Consider the following 24,089-nt stretch of genomic DNA (forward strand, 5'->3'; position numbering starts at 1 on the left):
TGGGCTGCCGCCTATTCCCCAGGGCCAGGGCTGGGGCACAGCGCATGGGGGAGGGGAGCGAGTGTAGGGGCGTCTCTCGGGATGTGTCCCATGGCTGGGGTGGGGCGGGGCGGGGTGGTTTGGGGGGCGCTGAAGAAATCAGTCCCCTCCATCTCCTACCTCTGGAAAACCCCCAAGCCCTTGGAGAACTGCCGGCACCGCTCCCGTGGGGGCCGGGACCCTGCTCTGTGTCCTCCTGTGGCCCAGTCCAAGGGGCCTGGGCCTGGCCCGGGGCTGGATTGGACCCCAACCACCCTCGGGTGTGGACTTGCTAAAAGCCGGCGATTAGATATTGGATTCGAGCTTCCTTGAGGTCATTTCACTAATGAAGGCACCGAAAAGAGTTTCCTAATCCATCTGTGAGGGTGGCAACTGAAAGAGAATTTTAAAGCTGACAGAATAGGCGAGGAAAGGCATAGGAGATTTCCACACCCAGTAAGGAAGACTTTCCCAAAATGGAAGAAAGAAACGAGCAAACAGAGACACCGGTAGCCCGCCCGGATCAGAGTCTGCTCCTTAGAGAAAGCACCCTGACCAGGTTCACCCGTGGGTGGGTGGCGAGCCAGTGGCATTCAGAAGCGCGAGGCCCGCAGTCCGTGCAGAAGACACCTGCACTCGGGTGTGTGTGGCGGCAGGATTCCCAAGCAGCTCCAAATGGTAATCCAAAGAGAAGCCAGGGAGTTCCCAAGGCCCCAGGTGTCCTAAGCCCACGACTGGCTGCTGGGGGAATGCGAAGCCCGGCTCCTTGTCTCAGAGGGGGACAACCAGGAGGTGGGACGTACACCCCGGGGTTCCCAGGAGGATCAGGCTGAAGCTGGTACTTGGCCTGAAAATGTCCCCTCGCATGGGCACCCCCTTCCGCTTCCGGCTCCTCTACTCCCGGAGCCCCTCCATCCAGGGGCCAGACTTTAAGAAGTCACCCGCAGGAGAATCCTGGTCCCAAAGGAGCCTTCTGGGGGACCCGTGCTGAGAGAGGTTGTGGGCATGGCCCGCTGGGGTTCTGCCCGGCCCAGGGCTGGGAGATGCCACCTCCCAGCTCCGGGTCCCTGCAGGAAGCGTTGGCAAGCACAGGGCCAGTCCCCCAAAGGCCCAGGTGCAGGGAGCCCAGGCCAAGCAGCCTGTGGAAGAAGCCACATGCCGTGCCACCCCGGGAACACGACTGCAGGTCGCGGCCCCTCCCGCCTCCTCCCCGACATGGCGCAGGGCTCAGAGACACCTGAGACGCTGCTACCAAAGTCCAAAGGGCATCGGTTGCTCCTCCAAAGCACCCGAGCAGACCGCGTTGTCCAGCCAGCCCCTGGGCCTCCCTGGGGTGCCCAGCACAAAAGTGCAGACAACCACCGGACTCGCAATATCAGTTTGAGGATGTTTCTGCCACTCTAAGGACCCGCAGGCCAGCTGGGCCTTCAGGCAGGACAGAGAGCCCCGGAATCCGACGTGGAGAGCTGCGTGGACGTCCCCATCAGGAGGCGGTCCCCACCTCCGAGGCTCTCCCCTTGCGGGGAGCGGCAGCCCCAGGGCCTCAGGGAAGACACCAGGCTGGGCCCCCCGCGGCACAGCGGGGCACGTCCCCGTCCCCGGCAGGGGACTTAGCGATGCCTGCGCCAGACTGCTGCGGCCGCCCTGCTGCCGGGTTCCTGGAGGGCTTCCTGGAAGCAGCGTCCACACCAAGCCCCTGGAAGGCCCAGGCGACGGAGGAGCCGGTCAGGCAGGGGCCGAGGACGGTGACGGGCGGGGAGCAGCGTGTCAGGCAGGGGCCGAGGACTGTGACAGGCCGGGCGGGAAGGAGCCGGTCAGGCAGGGGCCCAGGACAGTGACGGGCCTGGCCGGGGAGGAGCGGAGCGAGTCAGGCAGTGGCCCAGGTGGTGGGCCGGGCGGGGACGAGCCTGTCAGGCAGGGGCAGAGGACGGTGACGGTGACGGGGCGGGAAGGGGCCGGTCAGGCAGGGGCAGGGGCCAAGGACAGTGACGGGCCTGGCGGGGGAGGAGCGCGTCAGGCAGGGGCAGAGGAGACGGGCTGGGTAAGGGGTAGGGTGACAGTTAGGGCACAATTCACAATCGCAAAGATGTGGAAGCGACCCGAGTGCCCATCCATCCAGGAGTGCATTAATAACATGCGGCGCGTGGACACCACGGAGTGCCATTCGGCTATGAGGAGCAGCGGTGAGAGGGCGCCTCTCGTGTTCTCCTGGCCAGAGCTGGAACCCGTTCCAGTAGGCCAGGTATCCCAAGAACGGACACACGAGCACCACGTGCGCGCGCTCACCGGCAAATTGGTACGAACGGATGGACACCTAAGTGGACAGCGAGGAATCACCTTCATCGGGTGGGTGTCGGGCGGGCGTGGGGAGGGGGTGGGCATACACATGCATTAGGGAGGGGGTGGGTGCGCACCGACTGGGGGATGGGCGCACTTGAAGCTCTGACCCGAGGGGGGAGGCGGGGAAAGAGCAATGCACCCGACCTGAACATTGGTACCCCCACAATACGCTGGGAGAAAATGAGAAATAAATAAGGAGACAGGGGGGAGGGGGGCACGGGCAACACATGTCACCTCAATACTTGTACTCCCATCATCTGCTTGAAAAGAGAGAGAAAAGAAAATGCAATCATAGAGATAAGAGACACTTTCTAAGAAAATGAATCCGAAAAGAAAAGTAAAAGGAGGCCTGTCGAGCAGGTCTGGGTGTGACTCCGGTTCCCCCAACCTCCAGTGCCACCACCAGAGATTCCTGCGTGTAGCCCATAGAACCCCAAAAGCAACGGGACGAGTTCTGGTCACATACTCGCTCAAAGTGACATCCTGGAATCCTTCCGGAACTCCCTCCCCTCTCAGACTCTCGAGGTTTCCTCCAGCGTGTCGGTTCCCACAGACCAGACCTTTGGTCTGAGACCTGACAGTCCAGATGGCACGCATGCTGCCCCGTGGCGGCGGTGTCCCGGCTTGGGACAAGAGGAGGCCCCACGGTGCGGGCTGGGGCGGCAGGCACCGCGGCGGGCGCTGAGGGTGGGGGTGATCCGCCGGACGGCCGCCCCGCCGCCGCGCTCCCAGCAAGGGGACAGAGCAACAGGCAAAAAAAAAAAAAAAAAAGCCTAGGGCACCCGGGATTCCCAGGCGGTCTCCCATCCAAGTACTAACCAGGCCCGACGCTGCTTAGCTTCTGAGAGCAGACGAGATGGGGCGCGTTCGGGGTGGTGTGGCCGTAGACCGCGGAGGGCGCCCCTGCCCCGCTCAAGAGGCCAGCCTCACCGCGCTTCCCCGCGATAGCGCTGACCCGCGCCGGGCCTGTGGAGTTCGCCGGCCCGGTCGGGCGGACTCCGGAGGACTGAGGTGAGGGACGTGGCGGGGCGGGGTGGGATGGGGGGCTGTCTACACACACACACACACACACACAGACACGATGCGCCTCCACGGCTGGACCCGCCAAGGTGGAGACCTTCCAGCCCCCCTCCTCTCCTCACCTCGCCTCCTTCACCTACCCGCCCCCACCCCCAGCGCGCGGCCGCTGACTGCGCACGCGCGCTCACCCTTTGACCCCAGCCAGGGGCCGCCCTCCCGCACAACCCCTGTCAGCTGCGCCCCCGCCCTGTGGGTGGGCTGCCGCCTATTCCCCAGGGCCAGGGCTGGGGCACAGCGCATGGGGGAGGGGAGCGAGTGTAGGGGCGTCTCTCGGGATGTGTCCCATGGCTGGGGTGGGGCGGGGCGGGGTGGTTTGGGGGGCGCTGAAGAAATCAGTCCCCTCCATCTCCTACCTCTGGAAAACCCCCAAGCCCTTGGAGAACTGCCGGCACCGCTCCCGTGGGGGCCGGGACCCTGCTCTGTGTCCTCCTGTGGCCCAGTCCAAGGGGCCTGGGCCTGGCCCGGGGCTGGATTGGACCCCAACCACCCTCGGGTGTGGACTTGCTAAAAGCCGGCGATTAGATATTGGATTCGAGCTTCCTTGAGGTCATTTCACTAATGAAGGCACCGAAAAGAGTTTCCTAATCCATCTGTGAGGGTGGCAACTGAAAGAGAATTTTAAAGCTGACAGAATAGGCGAGGAAAGGCATAGGAGATTTCCACACCCAGTAAGGAAGACTTTCCCGAAATGGAAGAAAGAAACGAGCAAACAGAGACACCGGTAGCCCGCCCGGATCAGAGTCTGCTCCTTAGAGAAAGCACCCTGACCAGGTTCACCCGTGGGTGGGTGGCGAGCCAGTGGCATTCAGAAGCGCGAGGCCCGCAGTCCGTGCAGAAGACACCTGCACTCGGGTGTGTGTGGCGGCAGGATTCCCAAGCAGCTCCAAATGGTAATCCAAAGAGAAGCCAGGGAGTTCCCAAGGCCCCAGGTGTCCTAAGCCCACGACTGGCTGCTGGGGGAATGCGAAGCCCGGCTCCTTGTCTCAGAGGGGGACAACCAGGAGGTGGGACGTACACCCCGGGGTTCCCAGGAGGATCAGGCTGAAGCTGGTACTTGGCCTGAAAATGTCCCCTCGCATGGGCACCCCCTTCCGCTTCCGGCTCCTCTACTCCCGGAGCCCCTCCATCCAGGGGCCAGACTTTAAGAAGTCACCCGCAGGAGAATCCTGGTCCCAAAGGAGCCTTCTGGGGGACCCGTGCTGAGAGAGGTTGTGGGCATGGCCCGCTGGGGTTCTGCCCGGCCCAGGGCTGGGAGATGCCACCTCCCAGCTCCGGGTCCCTGCAGGAAGCGTTGGCAAGCACAGGGCCAGTCCCCCAAAGGCCCAGGTGCAGGGAGCCCAGGCCAAGCAGCCTGTGGAAGAAGCCACATGCCGTGCCACCCCGGGAACACGACTGCAGGTCGCGGCCCCTCCCGCCTCCTCCCCGACATGGCGCAGGGCTCAGAGACACCTGAGACGCTGCTACCAAAGTCCAAAGGGCATCGGTTGCTCCTCCAAAGCACCCGAGCAGACCGCGTTGTCCAGCCAGCCCCTGGGCCTCCCTGGGCTGCCCAGCACAAAAGTGCAGACAACCACCGGACTCGCAATATCAGTTTGAGGATGTTTCTGCCACTCTAAGGACCCGCAGGCCAGCTGGGCCTTCAGGCAGGACAGAGAGCCCCGGAATCCGACGTGGAGAGCTGCGTGGACGTCCCCATCAGGAGGCGGTCCCCACCTCCGAGGCTCTCCCCTTGCGGGGAGCGGCAGCCCCAGGGCCTCAGGGAAGACACCAGGCTGGGCCCCCCGCGGCACAGCGGGGCACGTCCCCGTCCCCGGCAGGGGACTTAGCGATGCCTGCGCCAGACTGCTGCGGCCGCCCTGCTGCCGGGTTCCTGGAGGGCTTCCTGGAAGCAGCGTCCACACCAAGCCCCTGGAAGGCCCAGGCGACGGAGGAGCCGGTCAGGCAGGGGCCGAGGACGGTGACGGGCGGGGAGGAGCGTGTCAGGCAGGGGCAGAGGACGGTGACAGGCCGGGCGGGAAGGAGCCGGTCAGGCAGGGGCCCAGGACAGTGACGGGCCTGGCCGGGGAGGAGCGGAGCGAGTCAGGCAGTGGCCCAGGTGGTGGGCCGGGCGGGGACGAGCCTGTCAGGCAGGGGCAGAGGACGGTGACGGTGACGGTGACGGTGACGGGCCGGGGCGGGAAGGGGCCGGTCAGGCAGGGGCAGGGGCCGAGGACAGTGACGGGCCTGGCGGGGGAGGAGCGCGTCAGGCAGGGGCAGAGGAGACGGGCTGGGTAAGGGGTAGGGTGACAGTTAGGGCACAATTCACAATCGCAAAGATGTGGAAGCGACCCGAGTGCCCATCCATCCAGGAGTGCATTAATAACATGCGGCGCGTGGACACCACGGAGTGCCATTCGGCTGTGAGGAGCAGCGGTGAGAGCGCGCCTCTCGTGTTCTCCTGGCCAGAGCTGGAACCCGTTCCAGTAGGCCAGGTATCCCAAGAACGGACACACGAGCACCACGTGCGCGCGCTCACCGGCAAATTGGTACGAACGGATGGACACCTAAGTGGACAGCGAGGAATCACCTTCATCGGGTGGGTGTCGGGCGGGCGTGGGGAGGGGGTGGGCATACACATGCATTAGGGAGGGGGTGGGTGCGCACCGACTGGGGGATGGGCGCACTTGAAGCTCTGACCAGAGGGGGGAGGCGGGGAAAGAGCAATGCACCCGACCTGAACATTGGTACCCCCACAATACGCTGGGAGAAAATGAGAAATAAATAAGGAGACAGGGGGGAGGGGGGCACGGGCAACACATGTCACCTCAATACTTGTACTCCCATCATCTGCTTGAAAAGAGAGAGAAAAGAAAATGCAATCATAGAGATAAGAGACACTTTCTAAGAAAATGAATCCGAAAAGAAAAGTAAAAGGAGGCCTGTCGAGCAGGTCTGGGTGTGACTCCGGATCCCCCAACCTCCAGTGCCACCACCAGAGATTCCTGCGTGTAGCCCATAGAACCCCAAAAGCAACGGGACGAGTTCTGGTCACATACTCGCTCAAAGTGACATCCTGGAATCCTTCCGGAACTCCCTCCCCTCTCAGACTCTCGAGGTTTCCTCCAGCGTGTCGGTTCCCACAGACCAGACCTTTGGTCTGAGACCTGACAGTCCAGATGGCACGCATGCTGCCCCGTGGCGGCGGTGTCCCCGCTTGGGACAAGAGGAGGCCCCACGGTGCGGGCTGGGGCGGCAGGCACCGCGGCGGGCGCTGAGGGTGGGGGTGATCCGCCGGACGGCCGCCCCGCCGCCGCGCTCCCAGCAAGGGGACAGAGCAACAGGCAAAAAAAAAAAAAAAGCCTAGGGCACCCGGGATTCCCAGGCGGTCTCCCATCCAAGTACTAACCAGGCCCGACGCTGCTTAGCTTCTGAGAGCAGACGAGATGGGGCGCGTTCGGGGTGGTGTGGCCGTAGACCGCGGAGGGCGCCCCTGCCCCGCTCAAGAGGCCAGCCTCACCGCGCTTCCCCGCGATAGCGCTGACCCGCGCCGGGCCTGTGGAGTTCGCCGGCCCGGTCGGGCGGACTCCGGAGGACTGAGGTGAGGGACGTGGCGGGGCGGGGTGGGATGGGGGGCTGTCTACACACACACACACACACACACAGACACGATGCGCCTCCACGGCTGGACCCGCCAAGGTGGAGACCTTCCAGCCCCCCTCCTCTCCTCACCTCGCCTCCTTCACCTACCCGCCCCCACCCCCAGCGCGCGGCCGCTGACTGCGCACGCGCGCTCACCCTTTGACCCCAGCCAGGGGCCGGCCTCCCACACAACCCCTGTCAGCTGCGCCCCCGCCCTGTGGGTGGGCTGCCGCCTATTCCCCAGGGCCAGGGCTGGGACACAGCGCATGGGGGAGGGGAGCGAGTGTAGGGGCGTCTCTCGGGATGTGTCCCATGGCTGGGGTGGGGCGGGGCGGGGTGGTTTGGGGGGCGCTGAAGAAATCAGTCCCCTCCATCTCCTACCTCTGGAAAACCCCCAAGCCCTTGGAGAACTGCCGGCACCGCTCCCGTGGGGGCCGGGACCCTGCTCTGTGTCCTCCTGTGGCCCAGTCCAAGGGGCCTGGGCCTGGCCCGGGGCTGGATTGGACCCCAACCACCCTCGGGTGTGGACTTGCTAAAAGCCGGCGATTAGATATTGGATTCGAGCTTCCTTGAGGTCATTTCACTAATGAAGGCACCGAAAAGAGTTTCCTAATCCATCTGTGAGGGTGGCAACTGAAAGAGAATTTTAAAGCTGACAGAATAGGCGAGGAAAGGCATAGGAGATTTCCACACCCAGTAAGGAAGACTTTCCCGAAATGGAAGAAAGAAACGAGCAAACAGAGACACCGGTAGCCCGCCCGGATCAGAGTCTGCTCCTTAGAGAAAGCACCCTGACCAGGTTCACCCGTGGGTGGGTGGCGAGCCAGTGGCATTCAGAAGCGCGAGGCCCGCAGTCCGTGCAGAAGACACCTGCACTCGGGTGTGTGTGGCGGCAGGATTCCCAAGCAGCTCCAAATGGTAATCCAAAGAGAAGCCAGGGAGTTCCCAAGGCCCCAGGTGTCCTCAGCCCACGACTGGCTGCTGGGGGAATGCGAAGCCCGGCTCCTTGTCTCAGAGGGGGACAACCAGGAGGTGGGACGTACACCCCGGGGTTCCCAGGAGGATCAGGCTGAAGCTGGTACTTGGCCTGAAAATGTCCCCTCGCATGGGCACCCCCTTCCGCTTCCGGCTCCTCTACTCCCGGAGCCCCTCCATCCAGGGGCCAGACTTTAAGAAGTCACCCGCAGGAGAATCCTGGTCCCAAAGGAGCCTTCTGGGGGACCCGTGCTGAGAGAGGTTGTGGGCATGGCCCGCTGGGGTTCTGCCCGGCCCAGGGCTGGGAGATGCCACCTCCCAGCTCCGGGTCCCTGCAGGAAGCGTTGGCAAGCACAGGGCCAGTCCCCCAAAGGCCCAGGTGCAGGGAGCCCAGGCCAAGCAGCCTGTGGAAGAAGCCACATGCCATGCCACCCCGGGAACACGACTGCAGGTCGCGGCCCCTCCCGCCTCCTCCCCGACATGGCGCAGGGCTCAGAGACACCTGAGACGCTGCTACCAAAGTCCAAAGGGCATCGGTTGCTCCTCCAAAGCACCCGAGCAGACCGCGTTGTCCAGCCAGCCCCTGGGCCTCCCTGGGGTGCCCAGCACAAAAGTGCAGACAACCACCGGACTCGCAATATCAGTTTGAGGATGTTTCTGCCACTCTAAGGACCCGCAGGCCAGCTGGGCCTTCAGGCAGGACAGAGAGCCCCGGAATCCGACGTGGAGAGCTGCGTGGACGTCCCCATCAGGAGGCGGTCCCCACCTCCGAGGCTCTCCCCTTGCGGGGAGCGGCAGCCCCAGGGCCTCAGGGAAGACACCAGGCTGGGCCCCCCGCGGCACAGCGGGGCACGTCCCCGTCCCCGGCAGGGGACTTAGCGATGCCTGCGCCAGACTGCTGCGGCCGCCCTGCTGCCGGGTTCCTGGAGGGCTTCCTGGAAGCAGCGTCCACACCAAGCCCCTGGAAGGCCCAGGCGACGGAGGAGCCGGTCAGGCAGGGGCCGAGGACGGTGACGGGCGGGGAGCAGCGTGTCAGGCAGGGGCCGAGGACGGTGACAGGCCGGGCGGGAAGGAGCCGGTCAGGCAGGGGCCCAGGACAGTGACGGGCCTGGCCGGGGAGGAGCGGAGCGAGTCAGGCAGTGGCCCAGGTGGTGGGCCGGGCGGGGACGAGCCTGTCAGGCAGGGGCAGAGGACGGTGACGGTGACGGGGCGGGAAGGGGCCGGTCAGGCAGGGGCAGGGGCCAAGGACAGTGACGGGCCTGGCGGGGGAGGAGCGCGTCAGGCAGGGGCAGAGGAGACGGGCTGGGTAAGGGGTAGGGTGACAGTTAGGGCACAATTCACAATCGCAAAGATGTGGAAGCGACCCGAGTGCCCATCCATCCAGGAGTGCATTAATAACATGCGGCGCGTGGACACCACGGAGTGCCATTCGGCTATGAGGAGCAGCGGTGAGAGGGCGCCTCTCGTGTTCTCCTGGCCAGAGCTGGAACCCGTTCCAGTAGGCCAGGTATCCCAAGAACGGACACACGAGCACCACGTGCGCGCGCTCACCGGCAAATTGGTACGAACGGATGGACACCTAAGTGGACAGCGAGGAATCACCTTCATCGGGTGGGTGTCGGGCGGGCGTGGGGAGGGGGTGGGCATACACATGCATTAGGGAGGGGGTGGGTGCGCACCGACTGGGGGATGGGCGCACTTGAAGCTCTGACCCGAGGGGGGAGGCGGGGAAAGAGCAATGCACCCGACCTGAACATTGGTACCCCCACAATACGCTGGGAGAAAATGAGAAATAAATAAGGAGACAGGGGGGAGGGGGGCACGGGCAACACATGTCACCTCAATACTTGTACTCCCATCATCTGCTTGAAAAGAGAGAGAAAAGAAAATGCAATCATAGAGATAAGAGACACTTTCTAAGAAAATGAATCCGAAAAGAAAAGTAAAAGGAGGCCTGTCGAGCAGGTCTGGGTGTGACTCCGGTTCCCCCAACCTCCAGTGCCACCACCAGAGATTCCTGCGTGTAGCCCATAGAACCCCAAAAGCAACGGGACGAGTTCTGGTCACATACTCGCTCAAAGTGACATCCTGGAATCCTTCCGGAACTCCCTCCCCTCTCAGACTCTCGAGGTTTCCTCCAGCGTGTCGGTTCCCACAGACCAGACCTTTGGTCTGAGACCTGACAGTCCAGATGGCACGCATGCTGCCCCGTGGCGGCGGTGTCCCGGCTTGGGACAAGAGGAGGCCCCACGGTGCGGGCTGGGGCGGCAGGCACCGCGGCGGGCGCTGAGGGTGGGGGTGATCCGCCGGACGGCCGCCCCGCCGCCGCGCTCCCAGCAAGGGGACAGAGCAACAGGCAAAAAAAAAAAAAAAAAAGCCTAGGGCACCCGGGATTCCCAGGCGGTCTCCCATCCAAGTACTAACCAGGCCCGACGCTGCTTAGCTTCTGAGAGCAGACGAGATGGGGCGCGTTCGGGGTGGTGTGGCCGTAGACCGCGGAGGGCGCCCCTGCCCCGCTCAAGAGGCCAGCCTCACCGCGCTTCCCCGCGATAGCGCTGACCCGCGCCGGGCCTGTGGAGTTCGCCGGCCCGGTCGGGCGGACTCCGGAGGACTGAGGTGAGGGACGTGGCGGGGCGGGGTGGGATGGGGGGCTGTCTACACACACACACACACACACACAGACACGATGCGCCTCCACGGCTGGACCCGCCAAGGTGGAGACCTTCCAGCCCCCCTCCTCTCCTCACCTCGCCTCCTTCACCTACCCGCCCCCACCCCCAGCGCGCGGCCGCTGACTGCGCACGCGCGCTCACCCTTTGACCCCAGCCAGGGGCCGCCCTCCCGCACAACCCCTGTCAGCTGCGCCCCCGCCCTGTGGGTGGGCTGCCGCCTATTCCCCAGGGCCAGGGCTGGGGCACAGCGCATGGGGGAGGGGAGCGAGTGTAGGGGCGTCTCTCGGGATGTGTCCCATGGCTGGGGTGGGGCGGGGCGGGGTGGTTTGGGGGGCGCTGAAGAAATCAGTCCCCTCCATCTCCTACCTCTGGAAAACCCCCAAGCCCTTGGAGAACTGCCGGCACCGCTCCCGTGGGGGCCGGGACCCTGCTCTGTGTCCTCCTGTGGCCCAGTCCAAGGGGCCTGGGCCTGGCCCGGGGCTGGATTGGACCCCAACCACCCTCGGGTGTGGACTTGCTAAAAGCCGGCGATTAGATATTGGATTCGAGCTTCCTTGAGGTCATTTCACTAATGAAGGCACCGAAAAGAGTTTCCTAATCCATCTGTGAGGGTGGCAACTGAAAGAGAATTTTAAAGCTGACAGAATAGGCGAGGAAAGGCATAGGAGATTTCCACACCCAGTAAGGAAGACTTTCCCGAAATGGAAGAAAGAAACGAGCAAACAGAGACACCGGTAGCCCGCCCGGATCAGAGTCTGCTCCTTAGAGAAAGCACCCTGACCAGGTTCACCCGTGGGTGGGTGGCGAGCCAGTGGCATTCAGAAGCGCGAGGCCCGCAGTCCGTGCAGAAGACACCTGCACTCGGGTGTGTGTGGCGGCAGGATTCCCAAGCAGCTCCAAATGGTAATCCAAAGAGAAGCCAGGGAGTTCCCAAGGCCCCAGGTGTCCTAAGCCCACGACTGGCTGCTGGGGGAATGCGAAGCCCGGCTCCTTGTCTCAGAGGGGGACAACCAGGAGGTGGGACGTACACCCCGGGGTTCCCAGGAGGATCAGGCTGAAGCTGGTACTTGGCCTGAAAATGTCCCCTCGCATGGGCACCCCCTTCCGCTTCCGGCTCCTCTACTCCCGGAGCCCCTCCATCCAGGGGCCAGACTTTAAGAAGTCACCCGCAGGAGAATCCTGGTCCCAAAGGAGCCTTCTGGGGGACCCGTGCTGAGAGAGGTTGTGGGCATGGCCCGCTGGGGTTCTGCCCGGCCCAGGGCTGGGAGATGCCACCTCCCAGCTCCGGGTCCCTGCAGGAAGCGTTGGCAAGCACAGGGCCAGTCCCCCAAAGGCCCAGGTGCAGGGAGCCCAGGCCAAGCAGCCTGTGGAAGAAGCCACATGCCGTGCCACCCCGGGAACACGACTGCAGGTCGCGGCCCCTCCCGCCTCCTCCCCGACATGGCGCAGGGCTCAGAGACACCTGAGACGCTGCTACCAAAGTCCAAAGGGCATCGGTTGCTCCTCCAAAGCACCCGAGCAGACCGCGTTGTCCAGCCAGCCCCTGGGCCTCCCTGGGCTGCCCAGCACAAAAGTGCAGACAACCACCGGACTCGCAATATCAGTTTGAGGATGTTTCTGCCACTCTAAGGACCCGCAGGCCAGCTGGGCCTTCAGGCAGGACAGAGAGCCCCGGAATCCGACGTGGAGAGCTGCGTGGACGTCCCCATCAGGAGGCGGTCCCCACCTCCGAGGCTCTCCCCTTGCGGGGAGCGGCAGCCCCAGGGCCTCAGGGAAGACACCAGGCTGGGCCCCCCGCGGCACAGCGGGGCACGTCCCCGTCCCCGGCAGGGGACTTAGCGATGCCTGCGCCAGACTGCTGCGGCCGCCCTGCTGCCGGGTTCCTGGAGGGCTTCCTGGAAGCAGCGTCCACACCAAGCCCCTGGAAGGCCCAGGCGACGGAGGAGCCGGTCAGGCAGGGGCCGAGGACGGTGACGGGCGGGGAGGAGCGTGTCAGGCAGGGGCAGAGGACGGTGACAGGCCGGGAGGGAAGGAGCCGGTCAGGCAGGGGCCCAGGACAGTGACGGGCCTGGCCGGGGAGGAGCGGAGCGAGTCAGGCAGTGGCCCAGGTGGTGGGCCGGGCGGGGACGAGCCTGTCAGGCAGGGGCAGAGGACGGTGACGGTGACGGGGCGGGAAGGGGCCGGTCAGGCAGGGGCAGGGGCCAAGGACAGTGACGGGCCTGGCGGGGGAGGAGCGCGTCAGGCAGGGGCAGAGGAGACGGGCTGGGTAAGGGGTAGGGTGACAGTTAGGGCACAATTCACAATCGCAAAGATGTGGAAGCGACCCGAGTGCCCATCCATCCAGGAGTGCATTAATAACATGCGGCGCGTGGACACCACGGAGTGCCATTCGGCTATGAGGAGCAGCGGTGAGAGGGCGCCTCTCGTGTTCTCCTGGCCAGAGCTGGAACCCGTTCCAGTAGGCCAGGTATCCCAAGAACGGACACACGAGCACCACGTGCGCGCGCTCACCGGCAAATTGGTACGAACGGATGGACACCTAAGTGGACAGCGAGGAATCACCTTCATCGGGTGGGTGTCGGGCGGGCGTGGGGAGGGGGTGGGCATACACATGCATTAGGGAGGGGGTGGGTGCGCACCGACTGGGGGATGGGCGCACTTGAAGCTCTGACCCGAGGGGGGAGGCGGGGAAAGAGCAATGCACCCGACCTGAACATTGGTACCCCCACAATACGCTGGGAGAAAATGAGAAATAAATAAGGAGACAGGGGGGAGGGGGGCACGGGCAACACATGTCACCTCAATACTTGTACTCCCATCATCTGCTTGAAAAGAGAGAGAAAAGAAAATGCAATCATAGAGATAAGAGACACTTTCTAAGAAAATGAATCCGAAAAGAAAAGTAAAAGGAGGCCTGTCGAGCAGGTCTGGGTGTGACTCCGGTTCCCCCAACCTCCAGTGCCACCACCAGAGATTCCTGCGTGTAGCCCATAGAACCCCAAAAGCAACGGGACGAGTTCTGGTCACATACTCGCTCAAAGTGACATCCTGGAATCCTTCCGGAACTCCCTCCCCTCTCAGACTCTCGAGGTTTCCTCCAGCGTGTCGGTTCCCACAGACCAGACCTTTGGTCTGAGACCTGACAGTCCAGATGGCACGCATGCTGCCCCGTGGCGGCGGTGTCCCGGCTTGGGACAAGAGGAGGCCCCACGGTGCGGGCTGGGGCGGCAGGCACCGCGGCGGGCGCTGAGGGTGGGGGTGATCCGCCGGACGGCCGCCCCGCCGCCGCGCTCCCAGCAAGGGGACAGAGCAACAGGCAAAAAAAAAAAAAAAAAAGCCTAGGGCACCCGGGATTCCCAGGCGGTCTCCCATCCAAGTACTAACCAGGCCCGACGCTGCTTAGCTTCTGAGAGCAGACGAGATGGGGCGCGTTCGGGGTGGTGTGGCCGTAGACCGCGGAGGGCGCCCCTGCCCCGCTCAAGAGGCCAGCCTCACCGCGCTTCCCCGCGATAGCGCTGACCTGCGCCGGGCCTGTGGAGTTCGCCGGCCCGGTCGGGCGGACTCCGGAGGACTGAGGTGAGGGACGTGGCGGGGCGGGGTGGGATGGGGGGCTGTCTACACACACACACACACACACACAGACACGATGCGCCTCCACGGCTGGACCCGCCAAGGTGGAGACCTTCCAGCCCCCCTCCTCTCCTCACCTCGCCTCCTTCACCTACCCGCCCCCACCCCCAGCGCGCGGCCGCTGACTGCGCACGCGCGCTCACCCTTTGACCCCAGCCAGGGGCCGCCCTCCCGCACAACCCCTGTCAGCTGCGCCCCCGCCCTGTGGGTGGGCTGCCGCCTATTCCCCAGGGCCAGGGCTGGGGCACAGCGCATGGGGGAGGGGAGCGAGTGTAGGGGCGTCTCTCGGGATGTGTCCCATGGCTGGGGTGGGGCGGGGCGGGGTGGTTTGGGGGGCGCTGAAGAAATCAGTCCCCTCCATCTCCTACCTCTGGAAAACCCCCAAGCCCTTGGAGAACTGCCGGCACCGCTCCCGTGGGGGCCGGGACCCTGCTCTGTGTCCTCCTGTGGCCCAGTCCAAGGGGCCTGGGCCTGGCCCGGGGCTGGATTGGACCCCAACCACCCTCGGGTGTGGACTTGCTAAAAGCCGGCGATTAGATATTGGATTCGAGCTTCCTTGAGGTCATTTCACTAATGAAGGCACCGAAAAGAGTTTCCTAATCCATCTGTGAGGGTGGCAACTGAAAGAGAATTTTAAAGCTGACAGAATAGGCGAGGAAAGGCATAGGAGATTTCCACACCCAGTAAGGAAGACTTTCCCGAAATGGAAGAAAGAAACGAGCAAACAGAGACACCGGTAGCCCGCCCGGATCAGAGTCTGCTCCTTAGAGAAAGCACCCTGACCAGGTTCACCCGTGGGTGGGTGGCGAGCCAGTGGCATTCAGAAGCGCGAGGCCCCCAGTCTGTGCAGAAGACACCTGCACTCGGGTGTGTGTGGCGGCAGGATTCCCAAGCAGCTCCAAATGGTAATCCAAAGAGAAGCCAGGGAGTTCCCAAGGCCCCAGGTGTCCTCAGCCCACGACTGGCTGCTGGGGGAATGCGAAGCCCGGCTCCTTGTCTCAGAGCGGGACAACCAGGAGGTGGGACGTACACCCCGGGGTTCCCAGGAGGATCAGGCTGAAGCTGGTACTTGGCCTGAAAATGTCCCCTCGCATGGGCACCCCCTTCCGCTTCCGGCTCCTCTACTCCCGGTGCCCCTCCATCCAGGGGCCAGACTTTAAGAAGTCACCCGCAGGAGAATCCTGGTCCCAAAGGAGCCTTCTGGGGGACCCGTGCTGAGAGAGGGTGTGGGCATGGCCCGCTGGGGCTCTGCCCGGCCCAGGGCTGGGAGATGCCACCTCCCAGCTCCGGGTCCCTGCAGGAAGCGTTGGCAAGCACAGGGCCAGTCCCCCAAAGGCCCAGGTGCAGGGAGCCCAGGCCAAGCAGCCTGTGGAAGAAGCCACATGCCGTGCCACCCCGGGAGCACGACTGCAGGTCGCCGCCCCTCCCGCCTCCTCCCCGACATGGCGCAGGGCTCAGAGACACCTGAGACGCTGCTACCAAAGTCCAAAGGGCATCGGTTGCTCCTCCAAAGCACCCGAGCAGACCGCGTTGTCCAGCCAGCCCCTGGGCCTCCCTGGGCTGCCCAGCACAAAAGTGCAGACAACCACCGGACTCGCAATATCAGTTTGAGGATGTTTCTGCCACTCTAAGGACCCGCAGGCCAGCTGGGCCTTCAGGCAGGACAGAGAGCCCCGGAATCCGACGTGGAGAGCTGCGTGGACGTCCCCATCAGGAGGCGGTCCCCACCTCCGAGGCTCTCCCCTTGCGGGGAGCGGCAGCCCCAGGGCCTCAGGGAAGACACCAGGCTGGGCCCCCCGCGGCACAGCGGGGCACGTCCCCGTCCCCGGCAGGGGACTTAGCGATGCCTGCGCCAGACTGCTGCGGCCGCCCTGCTGCCGGGTTCCTGGAGGGCTTCCTGGAAGCAGCGTCCACACCAAGCCCCTGGAAGGCCCAGGCGACGGAGGAGCCGGTCAGGCAGGGGCCGAGGACGGTGACGGGCGGGGAGGAGCGTGTCAGGCAGGGGCAGAGGACGGTGACAGGCCGGGCGGGAAGGAGCCGGTCAGGCAGGGGCCCAGGACAGTGACGGGCCTGGCCGGGGAGGAGCGGAGCGAGTCAGGCAGTGGCCCAGGTGGTGGGCCGGGCGGGGACGAGCCTGTCAGGCAGGGGCAGAGGACGGTGACGGTGACGGGGCGGGAAGGGGCCGGTCAGGCAGGGGCAGGGGCCAAGGACAGTGACGGGCCTGGCGGGGGAGGAGCGCGTCAGGCAGGGGCAGAGGAGACGGGCTGGGTAAGGGGTAGGGTGACAGTTAGGGCACAATTCACAATCGCAAAGATGTGGAAGCGACCCGAGTGCCCATCCATCCAGGAGTGCATTAATAACATGCGGCGCGTGGACACCACGGAGTGCCATTCGGCTATGAGGAGCAGCGGTGAGAGGGCGCCTCTCGTGTTCTCCTGGCCAGAGCTGGAACCCGTTCCAGTAGGCCAGGTATCCCAAGAACGGACACACGAGCACCACGTGCGCGCGCTCACCGGCAAATTGGTACGAACGGATGGACACCTAAGTGGACAGCGAGGAATCACCTTCATCGGGTGGGTGTCGGGCGGGCGTGGGGAGGGGGTGGGCATACACATGCATTAGGGAGGGGGTGGGTGCGCACCGACTGGGGGATGGGCGCACTTGAAGCTCTGACCCGAGGGGGGAGGCGGGGAAAGAGCAATGCACCCGACCTGAACATTGGTACCCCCACAATACGCTGGGAGAAAATGAGAAATAAATAAGGAGACAGGGGGGAGGGGGGCACGGGCAACACATGTCACCTCAATACTTGTACTCCCATCATCTGCTTGAAAAGAGAGAGAAAAGAAAATGCAATCATAGAGATAAGAGACACTTTCTAAGAAAATGAATCCGAAAAGAAAAGTAAAAGGAGGCCTGTCGAGCAGGTCTGGGTGTGACTCCGGTTCCCCCAACCTCCAGTGCCACCACCAGAGATTCCTGCGTGTAGCCCATAGAACCCCAAAAGCAACGGGACGAGTTCTGGTCACATACTCGCTCAAAGTGACATCCTGGAATCCTTCCGGAACTCCCTCCCCTCTCAGACTCTCGAGGTTTCCTCCAGCGTGTCGGTTCCCACAGACCAGACCTTTGGTCTGAGACCTGACAGTCCAGATGGCACGCATGCTGCCCCGTGGCGGCGGTGTCCCGGCTTGGGACAAGAGGAGGCCCCACGGTGCGGGCTGGGGCGGCAGGCACCGCGGCGGGCGCTGAGGGTGGGGGTGATCCGCCGGACGGCCGCCCCGCCGCCGCGCTCCCAGCAAGGGGACAGAGCAACAGGCAAAAAAAAAAAAAAAAAAGCCTAGGGCACCCGGGATTCCCAGGCGGTCTCCCATCCAAGTACTAACCAGGCCCGACGCTGCTTAGCTTCTGAGAGCAGACGAGATGGGGCGCGTTCGGGGTGGTGTGGCCGTAGACCGCGGAGGGCGCCCCTGCCCCGCTCAAGAGGCCAGCCTCACCGCGCTTCCCCGCGATAGCGCTGACCCGCGCCGGGCCTGTGGAGTTCGCCGGCCCGGTCGGGCGGACTCCGGAGGACTGAGGTGAGGGACGTGGCGGGGCGGGGTGGGATGGGGGGCTGTCTACACACACACACACACACACACAGACACGATGCGCCTCCACGGCTGGACCCGCCAAGGTGGAGACCTTCCAGCCCCCCTCCTCTCCTCACCTCGCCTCCTTCACCTACCCGCCCCCACCCCCAGCGCGCGGCCGCTGACTGCGCACGCGCGCTCACCCTTTGACCCCAGCCAGGGGCCGCCCTCCCGCACAACCCCTGTCAGCTGCGCCCCCGCCCTGTGGGTGGGCTGCCGCCTATTCCCCAGGGCCAGGGCTGGGGCACAGCGCATGGGGGAGGGGAGCGAGTGTAGGGGCGTCTCTCGGGATGTGTCCCATGGCTGGGGTGGGGCGGGGCGGGGTGGTTTGGGGGGCGCTGAAGAAATCAGTCCCCTCCATCTCCTACCTCTGGAAAACCCCCAAGCCCTTGGAGAACTGCCGGCACCGCTCCCGTGGGGGCCGGGACCCTGCTCTGTGTCCTCCTGTGGCCCAGTCCAAGGGGCCTGGGCCTGGCCCGGGGCTGGATTGGACCCCAACCACCCTCGGGTGTGGACTTGCTAAAAGCCGGCGATTAGATATTGGATTCGAGCTTCCTTGAGGTCATTTCACTAATGAAGGCACCGAAAAGAGTTTCCTAATCCATCTGTGAGGGTGGCAACTGAAAGAGAATTTTAAAGCTGACAGAATAGGCGAGGAAAGGCATAGGAGATTTCCACACCCAGTAAGGAAGACTTTCCCGAAATGGAAGAAAGAAACGAGCAAACAGAGACACCGGTAGCCCGCCCGGATCAGAGTCTGCTCCTTAGAGAAAGCACCCTGACCAGGTTCACCCGTGGGTGGGTGGCGAGCCAGTGGCATTCAGAAGCGCGAGGCCCCCAGTCCGTGCAGAAGACACCTGCACTCGGGTGTGTGTGGCGGCAGGATTCCCAAGCAGCTCCAAATGGTAATCCAAAGAGAAGCCAGGGAGTTCCCAAGGCCCCAGGTGTCCTCAGCCCACGACTGGCTGCTGGGGGAATGCGAAGCCCGGCTCCTTGTCTCAGAGCGGGACAACCAGGAGGTGGGACGTACACCCCGGGGTTCCCAGGAGGATCAGGCTGAAGCTGGTACTTGGCCTGAAAATGTCCCCTCGCATGGGCACCCCCTTCCGCTTCCGGCTCCTCTACTCCCGGTGCCCCTCCATCCAGGGGCCAGACTTTAAGAAGTCACCCGCAGGAGAATCCTGGTCCCAAAGGAGCCTTCTGGGGGACCCGTGCTGAGAGAGGGTGTGGGCATGGCCCGCTGGGGCTCTGCCCGGCCCAGGGCTGGGAGATGCCACCTCCCAGCTCCGGGTCCCTGCAGGAAGCGTTGGCAAGCACAGGGCCAGTCCCCCAAAGGCCCAGGTGCAGGGAGCCCAGGCCAAGCAGCCTGTGGAAGAAGCCACATGCCGTGCCACCCCGGGAACACGACTGCAGGTCGCGGCCCCTCCCGCCTCCTCCCCGACATGGCGCAGGGCTCAGAGACACCTGAGACGCTGCTACCAAAGTCCAAAGGGCATCGGTTGCTCCTCCAAAGCACCCGAGCAGACCGCGTTGTCCAGCCAGCCCCTGGGCCTCCCTGGGGTGCCCAGCACAAAAGTGCAGACAACCACCGGACTCGCAATATCAGTTTGAGGATGTTTCTGCCACTCTAAGGACCCGCAGGCCAGCTGGGCCTTCAGGCAGGACAGAGAGCCCCGGAATCCGACGTGGAGAGCTGCGTGGACGTCCCCATCAGGAGGCGGTCCCCACCTCCGAGGCTCTCCCCTTGCGGGGAGCGGCAGCCCCAGGGCCTCAGGGAAGACACCAGGCTGGGCCCCCCGCGGCACAGCGGGGCACGTCCCCGTCCCCGGCAGGGGACTTAGCGATGCCTGCGCCAGACTGCTGCGGCCGCCCTGCTGCCGGGTTCCTGGAGGGCTTCCTGGAAGCAGCGTCCACACCAAGCCCCTGGAAGGCCCAGGCGACGGAGGAGCCGGTCAGGCAGGGGCCGAGGACGGTGACGGGCGGGGAGGAGCGTGTCAGGCAGGGGCAGAGGACGGTGACAGGCCGGGCGGGAAGGAGCCGGTCAGGCAGGGGCCCAGGACAGTGACGGGCCTGGCCGGGGAGGAGCGGAGCGAGTCAGGCAGTGGCCCAGGTGGTGGGCCGGGCGGGGACGAGCCTGTCAGGCAGGGGCAGAGGACGGTGACGGTGACGGTGACGGTGACGGGCCGGGGCGGGAAGGGGCCGGTCAGGCAGGGGCAGGGGCCGAGGACAGTGACGGGCCTGGCGGGGGAGGAGCGCGTCAGGCAGGGGCAGAGGAGACGGGCTGGGTAAGGGGTAGGGTGACAGTTAGGGCACAATTCACAATCGCAAAGATGTGGAAGCGACCCGAGTGCCCATCCATCCAGGAGTGCATTAATAACATGCGGCGCGTGGACACCACGGAGTGCCATTCGGCTGTGAGGAGCAGCGGTGAGAGCGCGCCTCTCGTGTTCTCCTGGCCAGAGCTGGAACCCGTTCCAGTAGGCCAGGTATCCCAAGAACGGACACACGAGCACCACGTGCGCGCGCTCACCGGCAAATTGGTACGAACGGATGGACACCTAAGTGGACAGCGAGGAATCACCTTCATCGGGTGGGTGTCGGGCGGGCGTGGGGAGGGGGTGGGCATACACATGCATTAGGGAGGGGGTGGGTGCGCACCGACTGGGGGATGGGCGCACTTGAAGCTCTGACCAGAGGGGGGAGGCGGGGAAAGAGCAATGCACCCGACCTGAACATTGGTACCCCCACAATACGCTGGGAGAAAATGAGAAATAAATAAGGAGACAGGGGGGAGGGGGGCACGGGCAACACATGTCACCTCAATACTTGTACTCCCATCATCTGCTTGAAAAGAGAGAGAAAAGAAAATGCAATCATAGAGATAAGAGACACTTTCTAAGAAAATGAATCCGAAAAGAAAAGTAAAAGGAGGCCTGTCGAGCAGGTCTGGGTGTGACTCCGGATCCCCCAACCTCCAGTGCCACCACCAGAGATTCCTGCGTGTAGCCCATAGAACCCCAAAAGCAACGGGACGAGTTCTGGTCACATACTCGCTCAAAGTGACATCCTGGAATCCTTCCGGAACTCCCTCCCCTCTCAGACTCTCGAGGTTTCCTCCAGCGTGTCGGTTCCCACAGACCAGACCTTTGGTCTGAGACCTGACAGTCCAGATGGCACGCATGCTGCCCCGTGGCGGCGGTGTCCCCGCTTGGGACAAGAGGAGGCCCCACGGTGCGGGCTGGGGCGGCAGGCACCGCGGCGGGCGCTGAGGGTGGGGGTGATCCGCCGGACGGCCGCCCCGCCGCCGCGCTCCCAGCAAGGGGACAGAGCAACAGGCAAAAAAAAAAAAAAAGCCTAGGGCACCCGGGATTCCCAGGCGGTCTCCCATCCAAGTACTAACCAGGCCCGACGCTGCTTAGCTTCTGAGAGCAGACGAGATGGGGCGCGTTCGGGGTGGTGTGGCCGTAGACCGCGGAGGGCGCCCCTGCCCCGCTCAAGAGGCCAGCCTCACCGCGCTTCCCCGCGATAGCGCTGACCCGCGCCGGGCCTGTGGAGTTCGCCGGCCCGGTCGGGCGGACTCCGGAGGACTGAGGTGAGGGACGTGGCGGGGCGGGGTGGGATGGGGGGCTGTCTACACACACACACACACACACACAGACACGATGCGCCTCCACGGCTGGACCCGCCAAGGTGGAGACCTTCCAGCCCCCCTCCTCTCCTCACCTCGCCTCCTTCACCTACCCGCCCCCACCCCCAGCGCGCGGCCGCTGACTGCGCACGCGCGCTCACCCTTTGACCCCAGCCAGGGGCCGCCCTCCCGCACAACCCCTGTCAGCTGCGCCCCCGCCCTGTGGGTGGGCTGCCGCCTATTCCCCAGGGCCAGGGCTGGGGCACAGCGCATGGGGGAGGGGAGCGAGTGTAGGGGCGTCTCTCGGGATGTGTCCCATGGCTGGGGTGGGGCGGGGCGGGGTGGTTTGGGGGGCGCTGAAGAAATCAGTCCCCTCCATCTCCTACCTCTGGAAAACCCCCAAGCCCTTGGAGAACTGCCGGCACCGCTCCCGTGGGGGCCGGGACCCTGCTCTGTGTCCTCCTGTGGCCCAGTCCAAGGGGCCTGGGCCTGGCCCGGGGCTGGATTGGACCCCAACCACCCTCGGGTGTGGACTTGCTAAAAGCCGGCGATTAGATATTGGATTCGAGCTTCCTTGAGGTCATTTCACTAATGAAGGCACCGAAAAGAGTTTCCTAATCCATCTGTGAGGGTGGCAACTGAAAGAGAATTTTAAAGCTGACAGAATAGGCGAGGAAAGGCATAGGAGATTTCCACACCCAGTAAGGAAGACTTTCCCGAAATGGAAGAAAGAAACGAGCAAACAGAGACACCGGTAGCCCGCCCGGATCAGAGTCTGCTCCTTAGAGAAAGCACCCTGACCAGGTTCACCCGTGGGTGGGTGGCGAGCCAGTGGCATTCAGAAGCGCGAGGCCCCCAGTCCGTGCAGAAGACACCTGCACTCGGGTGTGTGTGGCGGCAGGATTCCCAAGCAGCTCCAAATGGTAATCCAAAGAGAAGCCAGGGAGTTCCCAAGGCCCCAGGTGTCCTCAGCCCACGACTGGCTGCTGGGGGAATGCGAAGCCCGGCTCCTTGTCTCAGAGCGGGACAACCAGGAGGTGGGACGTACACCCCGGGGTTCCCAGGAGGATCAGGCTGAAGCTGGTACTTGGCCTGAAAATGTCCCCTCGCATGGGCACCCCCTTCCGCTTCCGGCTCCTCTACTCCCGGTGCCCCTCCATCCAGGGGCCAGACTTTAAGAAGTCACCCGCAGGAGAATCCTGGTCCCAAAGGAGCCTTCTGGGGGACCCGTGCTGAGAGAGGGTGTGGGCATGGCCCGCTGGGGCTCTGCCCGGCCCAGGGCTGGGAGATGCCACCTCCCAGCTCCGGGTCCCTGCAGGAAGCGTTGGCAAGCACAGGGCCAGTCCCCCAAAGGCCCAGGTGCAGGGAGCCCAGGCCAAGCAGCCTGTGGAAGAAGCCACATGCCGTGCCACCCCGGGAACACGACTGCAGGTCGCGGCCCCTCCCGCCTCCTCCCCGACATGGCGCAGGGCTCAGAGACACCTGAGACGCTGCTACCAAAGTCCAAAGGGCATCGGTTGCTCCTCCAAAGCACCCGAGCAGACCGCGTTGTCCAGCCAGCCCCTGGGCCTCCCTGGGGTGCCCAGCACAAAAGTGCAGACAACCACCGGACTCGCAATATCAGTTTGAGGATGTTTCTGCCACTCTAAGGACCCGCAGGCCAGCTGGGCCTTCAGGCAGGACAGAGAGCCCCGGAATCCGACGTGGAGAGCTGCGTGGACGTCCCCATCAGGAGGCGGTCCCCACCTCCGAGGCTCTCCCCTTGCGGGGAGCGGCAGCCCCAGGGCCTCAGGGAAGACACCAGGCTGGGCCCCCCGCGGCACAGCGGGGCACGTCCCCGTCCCCGGCAGGGGACTTAGCGATGCCTGCGCCAGACTGCTGCGGCCGCCCTGCTGCCGGGTTCCTGGAGGGCTTCCTGGAAGCAGCGTCCACACCAAGCCCCTGGAAGGCCCAGGCGACGGAGGAGCCGGTCAGGCAGGGGCCGAGGACGGTGACGGGCGGGGAGGAGCGTGTCAGGCAGGGGCCGAGGACGGTGACAGGCCGGGCGGGAAGGAGCCGGTCAGGCAGGGGCCCAGGACAGTGACGGGCCTGGCCGGGGAGGAGCGGAGCGAGTCAGGCAGTGGCCCAGGTGGTGGGCCGGGCGGGGACGAGCCTGTCAGGCAGGGGCAGAGGACGGTGACGGTGACGGGGCGGGAAGGGGCCGGTCAGGCAGGGGCAGGGGCCAAGGACAGTGACGGGCCTGGCGGGGGAGGAGCGCGTCAGGCAGGGGCAGAGGAGACGGGCTGGGTAAGGGGTAGGGTGACAGTTAGGGCACAATTCACAATCGCAAAGATGTGGAAGCGACCCGAGTGCCCATCCATCCAGGAGTGCATTAATAACATGCGGCGCGTGGACACCACGGAGTGCCATTCGGCTATGAGGAGCAGCGGTGAGAGGGCGCCTCTCGTGTTCTCCTGGCCAGAGCTGGAACCCGTTCCAGTAGGCCAGGTATCCCAA

The 24,089-nt window shown here is 64.4% G+C and overlaps 6 pseudogenes; all 6 read right to left on the reverse strand.

Moving 5' to 3' along the window:
- Positions 1–3,128: 3,128 nt before the first annotated feature.
- On the reverse strand, positions 3,129–3,247 carry LOC142864506 (uncharacterized; annotated as a pseudogene).
- A 3,527-nt stretch (positions 3,248–6,774) lies between these two features.
- On the reverse strand, positions 6,775–6,893 carry LOC142864507 (uncharacterized; annotated as a pseudogene).
- Positions 6,894–10,406: 3,513 nt separating this feature from the next.
- LOC142864508 (uncharacterized) lies at positions 10,407–10,525 on the reverse strand (annotated as a pseudogene).
- Positions 10,526–14,038: 3,513 nt separating this feature from the next.
- Positions 14,039–14,157, reverse strand: LOC142864509 (uncharacterized; annotated as a pseudogene).
- Positions 14,158–17,670: 3,513 nt separating this feature from the next.
- LOC142864511 (uncharacterized) lies at positions 17,671–17,789 on the reverse strand (annotated as a pseudogene).
- Positions 17,790–21,316: 3,527 nt separating this feature from the next.
- Positions 21,317–21,435, reverse strand: LOC142864512 (uncharacterized; annotated as a pseudogene).
- Between the last annotated feature and the right edge of the window lie 2,654 nt (positions 21,436–24,089).

This window comes from Microcebus murinus, chromosome 25 (genome assembly GCF_040939455.1).
Source record: "Microcebus murinus isolate Inina chromosome 25, M.murinus_Inina_mat1.0, whole genome shotgun sequence".
Taxonomy (NCBI): Eukaryota; Metazoa; Chordata; class Mammalia; order Primates; family Cheirogaleidae; genus Microcebus; species Microcebus murinus.